At 39.0% G+C, this 10,474-nt stretch overlaps 1 pseudogene; it reads left to right on the top strand.

Moving 5' to 3' along the window:
• Nucleotides 1–374: 374 nt before the first annotated feature.
• LOC149140284 (DNA (cytosine-5)-methyltransferase 1A pseudogene) lies at nucleotides 375–2,446 on the top strand (annotated as a pseudogene).
• Nucleotides 2,447–10,474: the final 8,028 nt, after the last annotated feature.

Below are 10,474 nucleotides of genomic sequence, written 5' to 3'. Positions count from 1 at the left end.
CAATGGTAGGGTATGTGGCAAACCCTGCACTGTGTGAAGCTCTAAACGAATTTAGAGAATGCTTAGTGGATGTTGAAATTAATGAAGAAGTTTTAAGTTTTTTCCTTCAATGTTTGAAATCTCCGAATTATCATTCGAGCGTCTATGAGTTACTCGTTGAAAGAATCGAGAAGGAGATTCAAGATTTAGATGAGCAGATCCAATCTTATGATTTCCAAGACCCTAAAAAGTTCTTGGAAATCCTTCTTCCTTCACAACAAGCAATAACAGACTTGCCTATAGAGGTATACATTGACAATGTGCGGCTGGAAGCATGTGTTGCAGAGTTGGGGCAGCCAACAGAGTCCGGTGTCCGTGATCCTATTGCGGCATACATGGACACATTTTTCAGGTTGATTGACAGATCAGGCTGTATTTTCTGTGACCAGGGTCAGTATGTGCATGAAGGGCTGCCAGCATCTGCATCTGTGACTTCGTGGCAGCATTCTCAAGTGGCTTCATTGTCAGGTTTACTTGAATGGTTAATATGGCATTTTAGCATTACCTGATCTATTATTTGTACAGCAGATTAGGGTAGCTTTGTAAATAAATAAGCAGCCATAAGGGCAGCATCTTGTTTTAGTTTGCTTCAAGATTGTTAAGTTATTTTTAGTTTGAGTTCAATTTCAGTTTGAAAATAAGTTAAGAGTTGTGTTGATGATGACTCCATTGCCCAATGGATGGAGGCACTGTCTGCTCTCCCAAAGTTCTACGGTTCTTGGCACCTCCAGGAAGCTGCAGCTGCCATCCCAAATGGAGCCGATGTTAGACTCCGTCTCATGTCAGAGATTGATTCTTCTTCAAAACAGTGTTTTGAAGAAGAAATCATTAATGTTGCTTTTCAGATTATGTAATTTGTTCTTCAGCTCTTCAACTGGCAGCGATTTCTTCATATGGTTTCAACTATCATGGCACAGAAGTTCTCTACCGTGGCTTACTTGTGAAATACTCAGCTGGAGGATGGATTTAAGTGAGAAGATCACAGTGTGTTTGCCTTTCATAGGACTTTCTATTATAGACTCCGTTCCACAGGAACTAGCCTTTGCATGTGCAAGAGGGATCAAGATCCAGATATTGCAAGGCTTACATCAACAGAAGCTTATTCTTTAAGTAGCATCAGTTCAATTTGACAACCAGCTACCCCATCCCATATATCCAGTCATGGTCTGTAATGAAAATGCTTCTAGTGGGCCATTGAGTATGATCAAGTGGCAGCAGAAGCATTCAAGCTCAATCACCCAGAGGCCGAGGTTTTTTGTCAGAATTGCAACGTTATAATAAGGTCAATTATGGAAAAGGGAGGAGATATTGATGACTGCATCTCAATGCAAGAGGCGGTTGAGCTATCTTTAGAACTTACCGATGAGAAAAATTCTAAGCTTCCCTTACCAGGACAAGTAGATTTCATTAATGGTGGACCAGTCAGGTTTTTTCTGGAATGAATAGATTTAACCAAAGAGCTTGGAGCAAAGTAAGATGTGAGATGATATTGACATTTCTCTCATATGCTGATTATTTTCGGCCAAGATTCCTTTTATTGGAGAATGTTAGAAATTTTTTATCCTTCAACAAAGGTCAGACATTTCGTCTCATGCTGGCATCACTCTTGGAAATGGGGTACCAGGTGCGATTTGGGGTTCTTCAAGCTGGAAACTATGGGGTTTCACAATCACGTAAAAGGGTATTTATTTGGGCAGCTTCGCCTGAGGAATTTCTTCCAGAATGGCCAGAACCTATGCATGTTTTTGCTAGTTCACAGCTAAAAATATCCTTGCCTGGAGGTTTACAGTATGCTACTGTGAGAGATGCTGCACTGGGTGCGCCTTTTCGTCCTATAACAGTGAGAGATACAATTGGTGACTTGCCACCTGTTGGTAATGGTGCAGTTCAGTTGGAAACAACATATGGGAATGGTTCAGACTCTTGGTTTCAGAAACAAGTTCGTGGTGCGGAAGTTGTCCTTTATGACCATATATCCAAGGAATTGAATGAATTGAATTTCAAACGTTGCCAACGAATCCCTAAGCGCCCAGGTGCTGATTGGCGAGATCTTCCAGAGGAAAAGTTTAAATTGTCTACTGGGCAAATAGTTGATCTCGTTCCTTGGTGCTTGCCCTACACTGCCGATTGGCATAATCAGTGGAGAGGTCTGTTTGGAAGACTAGACTGGGAAGGGAACTTCCCTACGTCTATTATAGATCCACAACCTATGGGCAAAGTAGGCATGTGCTTTCATCCTGAGCAAGACCGTATTGTCACTGTTCGAGAATGTGCACGCTTCCAAGGTTTTCCAGACACATACAAGTTTTGCGGTAATATACAAAGCATGTATCGTCAAATTGGGAATGCAGTGCCTCCACCTTTGGCATTGGCTCTAGGCAGAAAACTAAAGGAAGCAGTGGATTAAAGTTGAGTGCGGAAATGCAAAACGATCCTCCAATTTTTTTGATCTAAACTGCAATGGTCAGGACAGACATTGATGTGCGAAATTGTAGCTGTGTCATTCGTTTTGAAAGGAGCTTTATTCAATCTCGTGGGCGAGTCAAAACAAATCAAATTTTATCCTTCTTCTTGAGAGAGGTTCAGTGGGCCAAAGGAGAGATTTTTTCTGAGTGCTGAGTGCTGGAACAGAGCGTTCATTGTACAGTTTTTGGCAGAGAATTTAATGGAATTTCACAGCTCTGTTTGCTGAGATTCATGTGGTATGTTGATTTAGCATAAGTTTTTCCCTTTGTCTCATATGTAAACTGTTATGTTTCATTCACCTCATAATCATATCTATTTGAGCAAATGAAGTGATTAGGTAGGAATTCATAGTATTGTATGCTCCTCCTATAAATTTGCTCATATTCAATGTTTTCCTCTGTTTGACAAGGATTCAAAGTTATTGTTTGCCCTTGTCAGCTCCTCACCAGTCTTGCCATCTCATTTAAAATCTAGATTTGGTGTTAAATTGCATGCCTACCTTGCCTCAGTTGATAACCTGTGTAGTCATTATATTTCTCTTTTCAAGCTGTGATTTTGCCCATGCAGCGCAGAAAAGCCCCGTCATATAATTAAAAACCCTAAATCAATCCTCCTCATCAATTTACTAGCCTAAGATCTTTATTCTTAATTGGTCAGCCTAATCATATTGAAATATCTATCAAATCTGACCCGAGAGAGCCTTCTCATACCTCGTAGGGCTAGCTACGAGGTGAAATGGTTTGATGTAGCCTTGAGAGTTTGTCTATCTTAGCCTAGGTGAATTCCAAGCGCTAACACCTTCCACGTAAAATTTCATGAAAAGTTCTTGAAAATTAAACGCTATTGTACCCAAGGATTGTAGCCATTGGACTCCTAGTACAACATCAGCACCTCCCATTGGAATGAAAAGCATTAGGGTAGTCAATACATATTCTCCCATCAATAGCTTGATATTATGGCACTTTCCAGAGCAATTTATTGTTCCTCCATTTGCAACCATCACTTGACACTCTGGTGCTGGATATAAGAAGTAATTAAATTCTTTTGCTACCTTACAATGAATAAAATTGTGGGTACTTCCTGAATCAATCAACACTATTACCTTTTTCTTCTTGATTTTTCCTTCTATCTTGATGGTTTGAGGAGTGGTAATTCCCACCAATGCATTACAAGATATGGTCAGATTCATTTCTTTTTTATCTAGGCTTTGTTCCTAGAGTATATCCTCTTCTTTTGACCTTTCTTGCTCCTTTTCTTCTTCCTTTTCACAATCTATGTAGAATAATTTCTTCTCAGCACACTTATGACCTTTAGTGTATTTGCTATCACAACTGTAACAAAGCCCTTTTGCTCTTTTTTCTTCCAATTTTTGTGGTGTCATCCTTATAGGTTGTGGAAGACTAGGGGCAACCACACTTCCATCTTTATAGTTGTGAGTGGTATGCTTCCTCGTTGCCATAATTTTGCTTTCCATTTTTCTTGCTAACCTGAATGCCTTCTCTAATGAATCAGGTTCCTAAAGGTGAACATCATGTTTGATATTATCCTTTAAAGTCCCTATGAACACATCGATCCTATGCTCCTCTGGAATATTTTTTACCATTATGTTCAATTTTTGGAACTCCTCAATGTGCTCCATTATTGAACCCTTTTGTTTGAGACATATCAATTGGCTAAAAGAAGTGTTGCTTTTTGTATCCTTATAATGTGCTATCAATTCTTTCGTAAAAATTGCCCAAGTAATAATTTGTTTACGAGAGCAAAGCCATTGACACCATACAAACTGATTTGGTTCCAAATATAAAGTTGCAATACGTACCTTTTATGTGTTTTGCACATTATTGAGATCAAAAAATTTCTCCATTTGTAATATCCATGTTGTCGGATCCTTGCCATCAAACTTCCTCATATCGAGTTTTGGAATATGGTGGGTCTTTGATCCCACATTAGAGTCTAAGAAATCATGATTAACATTTCTTTTGTTCGCATCATGAGTTTCCTTTACTACCTTTTCACCATTAGCAAGTATTTCTTGTAGAAAATTTGTCAAATCTGTCTTCAAATCTGCCATGCCTGTCTTCAAATTTGTGTTCAAATCTATCTTCAAGTTGTCCATCTTAGCTTCCATGCCATTCATCTTAGCTTCCACGCCATTCATCTTAGCTTCTGTTAGCTTTTGTGAGAGTGACATTTGTTGCACTTGTTCTTGTAATTTTGATAAATCATGTAGCATTTCTTCCTCTTCTTCATGAGTCATGCTAGAGTTTTCAGGTTGCTTACTAGGTGTTTGCATTTTCTTTCCTCAGGGCATCAGTTATTGATAATAATTCTCTACTATTCCCTTTGAATTCCTTCAAAATAAATTTTCAAACCAAGCTTAAGCAAAAATTTAAAAAAATCTACACACCTTTTTTCACTTTGTAGGAGCTCAATATTGCCTTTGATGTATCTCTGTACTTTCTAATCATCCATTTCTGAAATTGTGACCTGTAGTAGCCCTCTATGTCCTCCTTCCAATGCCACCAGTCTGACCCAAATTGGATTCTCCAAGGAAGAGTTATGAAAAACCTCCCACAGTGACTTGATTATAGACTAGTTCAGTATAGCAAACTTGTACGACATGCCACGAGTCACTGTTTCAACTTTTGGATCTGAAAAATATCTACAAGAAACTAAAATCTGTCCTCTTTCTATAAATTCTTACGAAATTTAAATCCGATTCTCAGAGAGAAAGTTATGATGATTTTCCCCAGGTCACCTATTTGGAATGTAATTCAGGAGTCTGCAAAAAGACCAACTTCCTCAGATCATATCTCGGCAAATATAGCGCAAAAAACTCTGAAATTTGGAACCAAGGTTTAACACAATGTCTTCTCAAATGGGGTTTTTTTTAGCTTCTGAAACATCGCAGAAAAAAGGTTATAGTGAAAATTCCACGATGACCTATTTGGAGCAGCGAAACCCTAGAATCCAAAGCTCTGATACCAAATGTTATGAAACCAGCTCAAGAAAACATAGAAAAGATAGATAAATGCCTTAGAATTTAGCCTCTTTGAGGGGGAAACCTCCTTTAAATTACATAAATGAACAATTCTTGGATGATTCAAATGACAAAACCTCCTTTCTATACATAGGAGTCTAAGGAGTCATAATATAACCCAACGAACCTAACAATAATAATATAAAGCCACAAAAATAACAATAGAGGGATTCTATGGGGCACAATAATAAAAATATGGGGATAATAGGGGTATAACAATATTAATAAGGGATGCAACTACAATAGTAATGGGGTAATCACTATTATTATAGGGGCCCAACAGAGTTCATAGTTGTATCATTTGGCTTGACAAATGCACCAACAATATTCATGAGTCTCATGAATGGTGTGTTCAAGAAGTATTTATACCAATTTTTGCAAGCCTTTCTGGATGATATTCTCATGTATTGCAAGAATTAAAAGGAGCATGAAGAGAACCTAAGGGTTGTAATGACTTGATTAAGGGAAAATAAGTTGTATAGAAAATTTCCAAAATGTTCATTCTTTCACAATAAAATTCATAATCTTGGGCACACCATTTCAAGAGAAGGGATTTTAGTTGACCTAGAAAAGGTAAAGGCCATAATGCATTGGCTAGTACTGAAAAATGCTCATGAGATATGTAGCTTCATGGGGCTAGTAGGTTATTATCATAGATTTGTGGAAGGGTTTTCAAATATTGCAAAACCTATCACCACATTACAGAGAAAGAGGGTTAGGTATGAATGGACATATGAATGTGACACTGCATTCACCAAACTGAAGATGTTACTAACTAGTGCACCAATCCTTTGAGTGGCTGACGTGGAAAAGGAGTTCATTGTCTACGCGGAAAGCAAGGATTGGGAGGAGTGTTGATGTAAGAAGGCAGAGTAATAGCTTACGCATCCAGAAAGTTGAAGAAACAAGAAGAGTCGTATGTTACCCATGACTTAGAATTAGCGGCAGTGGTGTTAGCTTTAAAATTGTGGAGACACTACCTTTTTGGGAGAAGCTTTGAGTTAAGAACTAACCACCCACAGCCTGAAGAACCTCTTCACTCAAAGGGATTTGAATGCTAGACAAAGGTGGTGGAGAGAATTGATGAGTGAGTATGATTTTTGGATCTCCTACACTAAGGGAAAGGAGAATGTGGTGGCTGATGCACTAACCAACCAGGAGGCCATGAATCTTATCCCTAGTACCCTTGAGGGTTAATTTGAGGGAACATGTGTTGGAAAAACTCTTTGAAGATAGTTGGTATCTAAAGGTTATATCATAACTCTAGAGTGGGAACTTAGATAGAACCAAATTTTGAGGGTTATGTCCTTGAGCCATATGGACTATTGAGATTTCAAGGGAGAATGTACATCCCTAAGGAAGGGGGTATAAGAAGAACCGTCCTCGAAGAGTCACGTAGAGCACTTTATTGTGCACATCCTAGAGTGACAAAGATGTATGAAGACATGGAGAAACTCTTCTTTTTGGCAGACATGAAGCATGACATAGTCCAATTTGTCGCGAAATGGTCCATACTTATGCGGGAATGCAAAAAAATACAGATATCCACATAAACATAGAGATGCAACAGAAATAAAACTTCATTTTATTAATATCAAAGAATTGAAGCATGCTTACATACATAAATGGAAATAAACTAGCTCGGGCGATGGTAGGTTATCTCTAAGAAGAGATGTGGCAGATACATGCATCTGAACTCTGTTACAATGAGGCTAAAAAGCCAATTTATTATTGAGAAACAATGGAAAACCCCAAACATCTAAAAACCTAACCCTAGGAGATGAAGTGTCAAAACTATGGGCCCTATTTAGGTAAATTGGTACATCAACTTCCTGGGTTGTAAATTTAGCATACAATCTTTGTTTGGCTATCATAATACTTCATTTCGAATCACTTGAAGAGAAGGCCAAAAAAAAATGTGTAAACTAGTTTAGGACTTTCTGGATCTCTCTGTTTTCTCCAAAAACATCTTTTAGTCCGTCAAAATGGCTCCACATGTTTAAGACCCAAAAACTACCAAAAATAGTAAGTTGTGCTACAATTAAGGAAACTGAAAAGAAATAATGGTAGGGGTCAAAGTGGAATAGGCAGGTAGCCACCAATATCCAACCGGATCAATCCTCCCCCCTTACGAAGTAATGGTCTCCATTGTGTTGAGTGTCTCCATGAGATGGGGAAACTTCAGCCAAACTTGGTCGCTAGTGAGCCACTTGCCTTGGTACACGAGTTGGCTACCTTTGAAAACCCAATATAGTTGGATCTTCAGTTGGTGAATGTTCTTGATCTGTGTGTCCATGATCCAATCAATTGTGGCCTATTCCATGCATTATGGGTTTAACTTTGTTGGTTTGATTTGTTCTGTAATGTCTGATGTGTCCAGTAATGGTTGAAAGTATGGCCGAAGGTAGTCCACATTAAACACTGGGCGCAGGCCCAGGAATGGTGGAATGTTGAACTCGAAATAATTATCCCCTACAGTCTTAGTTATGGTGTAAGGCCCATATCGGAGTGAGCGAAGCTTACGGTGGAGCCCAATGAGGCATTCTTTCTGCAAATGTAACCAAACTTTGTCGCCCACCTGGAAATTGTGTGGCACCCGTTGTTGATTATGACACTGTTTGTACTTAGCATTGGCTCTGTCCAATATTTCATGAATGGATGTGTTGAATGCACTCAATGAAGTTTTTAGCCCTGTCAGCTTCGAACAGGACATGAGATGAATCTACTTGAGTAGCTGCAAATGTTTTGGCCACATCAATGGGACATAGTGGTTGGAATCCTAACCCCATCTGAAAGGGGTTGTTGCCATTCAAGCTATGGAGAGCTTTATTATATATGTGTTCGACGTAGGGGAGCCTTTTAACTCATGTGTGTGGATTCTGTGAGCTTGGTATCCAACGTCGAGTCCCAGAGACTTAACCAAAATGTACATAGGAACCTATTGTCCCGATCTAAGATAATGGACTGTGGGATCCCAAAATGTACCCACACTCGTTCAAAGAAGAGCTTAGCAGTGGATTCTACTGCGATACTCTTATTACAGACCGCCAGAATGGCCATCTTAGATAATTTGTTAACGACTATGAAAATGGAGTCATTGCCATGCTTAGTAGAAGTAAGGCCTGACATGTACTCCATCGAGATCGATTACCAAGGTTGATTAGGAGTAGGCAGAGGTGTATATAAGCATTGCTTCATGATGGTCGATTTGGAAATGACGTAGGAAGTGCAAGATCTGATATAATTCCCAACATCTTGTCGAAGGTTTTGGCCAATAAAAATACTTCTGTAGCACTGCCACTTTTTTCTCTACCCTAAAATGTCTAGCGACCCGACTTTGTGCGCCTCGCAAATCATCTCCGCACACTCCTTTGAACGAACACATAGGTCTCCTAGGTAGCATAACAATGCATCCTGGAGGTGAAAATTTGGAACTTGCTTGCCTTTCAGGAGCACCTGGTATGTGTTACAGAATTTTGGATCGCTCTTGTAAAGATGCGGCCACCTCACAGTCTCGTGCCCACAAGAGTCAAGCATAGTGCTCAGCACCATGACCAGTGGTCGGCTGAGCCAGTCTACAAAATTCTTGGCACTGGCCTTCTTGTACTTAATTCTCAAATGGAATTGTTGCAGGTATGTGGACCATTTCTGATGGCGATCGTTCTGCAACTTCCCTTGTGTCTGTATGAATTGCAGGGGTTGGTGGTCTGTGTGTATGAACGTTTCCTTCTCCAAAATGTAATTCTTCCATTGTCAGAAAGCCTACACAATGGAATACATCTCTTGATCATATGTGCGATACTTTCGAAATGTGTATGAAAGTGTCTCACTGTGATATGTTACTAGAGGCACCTGTTCAGTAAGAAATGCACCAATAGCATAGTCAGAGGCATCTATCTCAATCTCAAATGGTTGTTGTAGGTATGGTAATGTGAGCACTGGTGTAGAGCAAAGGCGATGCTTCAACTCAACAATCGCCTTCTGTTGGGATTTAGACCAAAAGAAATTTTCTTTCGCTCCTTGCTTGGTGACTAGACTCAAAGGCCAAGTTATATGAGATAACCCAACATGAACCTGCGATAGAAGTTGGGAAAACCCAAAATGTTGCGGAGCTCTATTAGAGTGGTTTGGGCTATCCAACCCTGAATGTATTTTATCTTGGCTACGTCCACATGCACACCCCACCCATCAATGATGTACCCCATATATTGAACCTGGACCATTCCAAAAGTGCATTTCTCTAATTTGGCACAAACTTGTGTTGCCACAGGATTTGGAGGACTTGTCGAATATGGTGGAGGTGTTCTTCCCAATTCTAACTGAATATTAGAATGTCATCCAAATACACCTAATACACCTAGCACTGACTAATGCACTTAGTACATTCATGAGGCTGATGAATGCTGTAATGAAAGAATTTATAGGGAACTTTGTAATTGTTTACTTGGATGACATCTTAGTTTAAAATCAGTGAAAGGAGGAACATCTATGACATTTAAGGTATGTGTTAGAGAGAATAGAACAGGAAAAATTACTTATAAATTTGAATAAATCTTCCTTTTTTAAGTTAGATCTTGTATATTGAAGAGGGATCTAGGGAAGATAAAATCTATTGTTGAATGGCCTTCTCCTAGAAATATTTTAGAAGTAAAAAAATTTCATGGTTTGGCATGTTTTTATAGGAAAATCATTAGGAACTTTAGTAAAATGAGTGCACTAATTGTGGACACAACTAATAAGAATCAACAACCATTTCGGTGGACTGTTGAAGCTGAGGAAGGATTCCATATGCTAATGAAGAAGATTATAGAAAAACTAGTTCTTGCACTTCAAAATTTTAATAAGCCTTTCCAAATGAAAATTGATCCTAGAAATGATGTGATTGGAGCAGTACACAATCAGGAGTACAAACCAATTTATGTTGAAGCT

The sequence above is a fragment of the Pinus tabuliformis genome, chromosome X, assembly GCF_031772625.1.
Source record: "Pinus tabuliformis cultivar Carrire ecotype Pingquan chromosome X, CPIR1, whole genome shotgun sequence".
Lineage (NCBI taxonomy): Eukaryota > Viridiplantae > Streptophyta > Pinopsida > Pinales > Pinaceae > Pinus > Pinus tabuliformis.
This window is presented reverse-complemented; position numbering and strand designations above follow the sequence as displayed.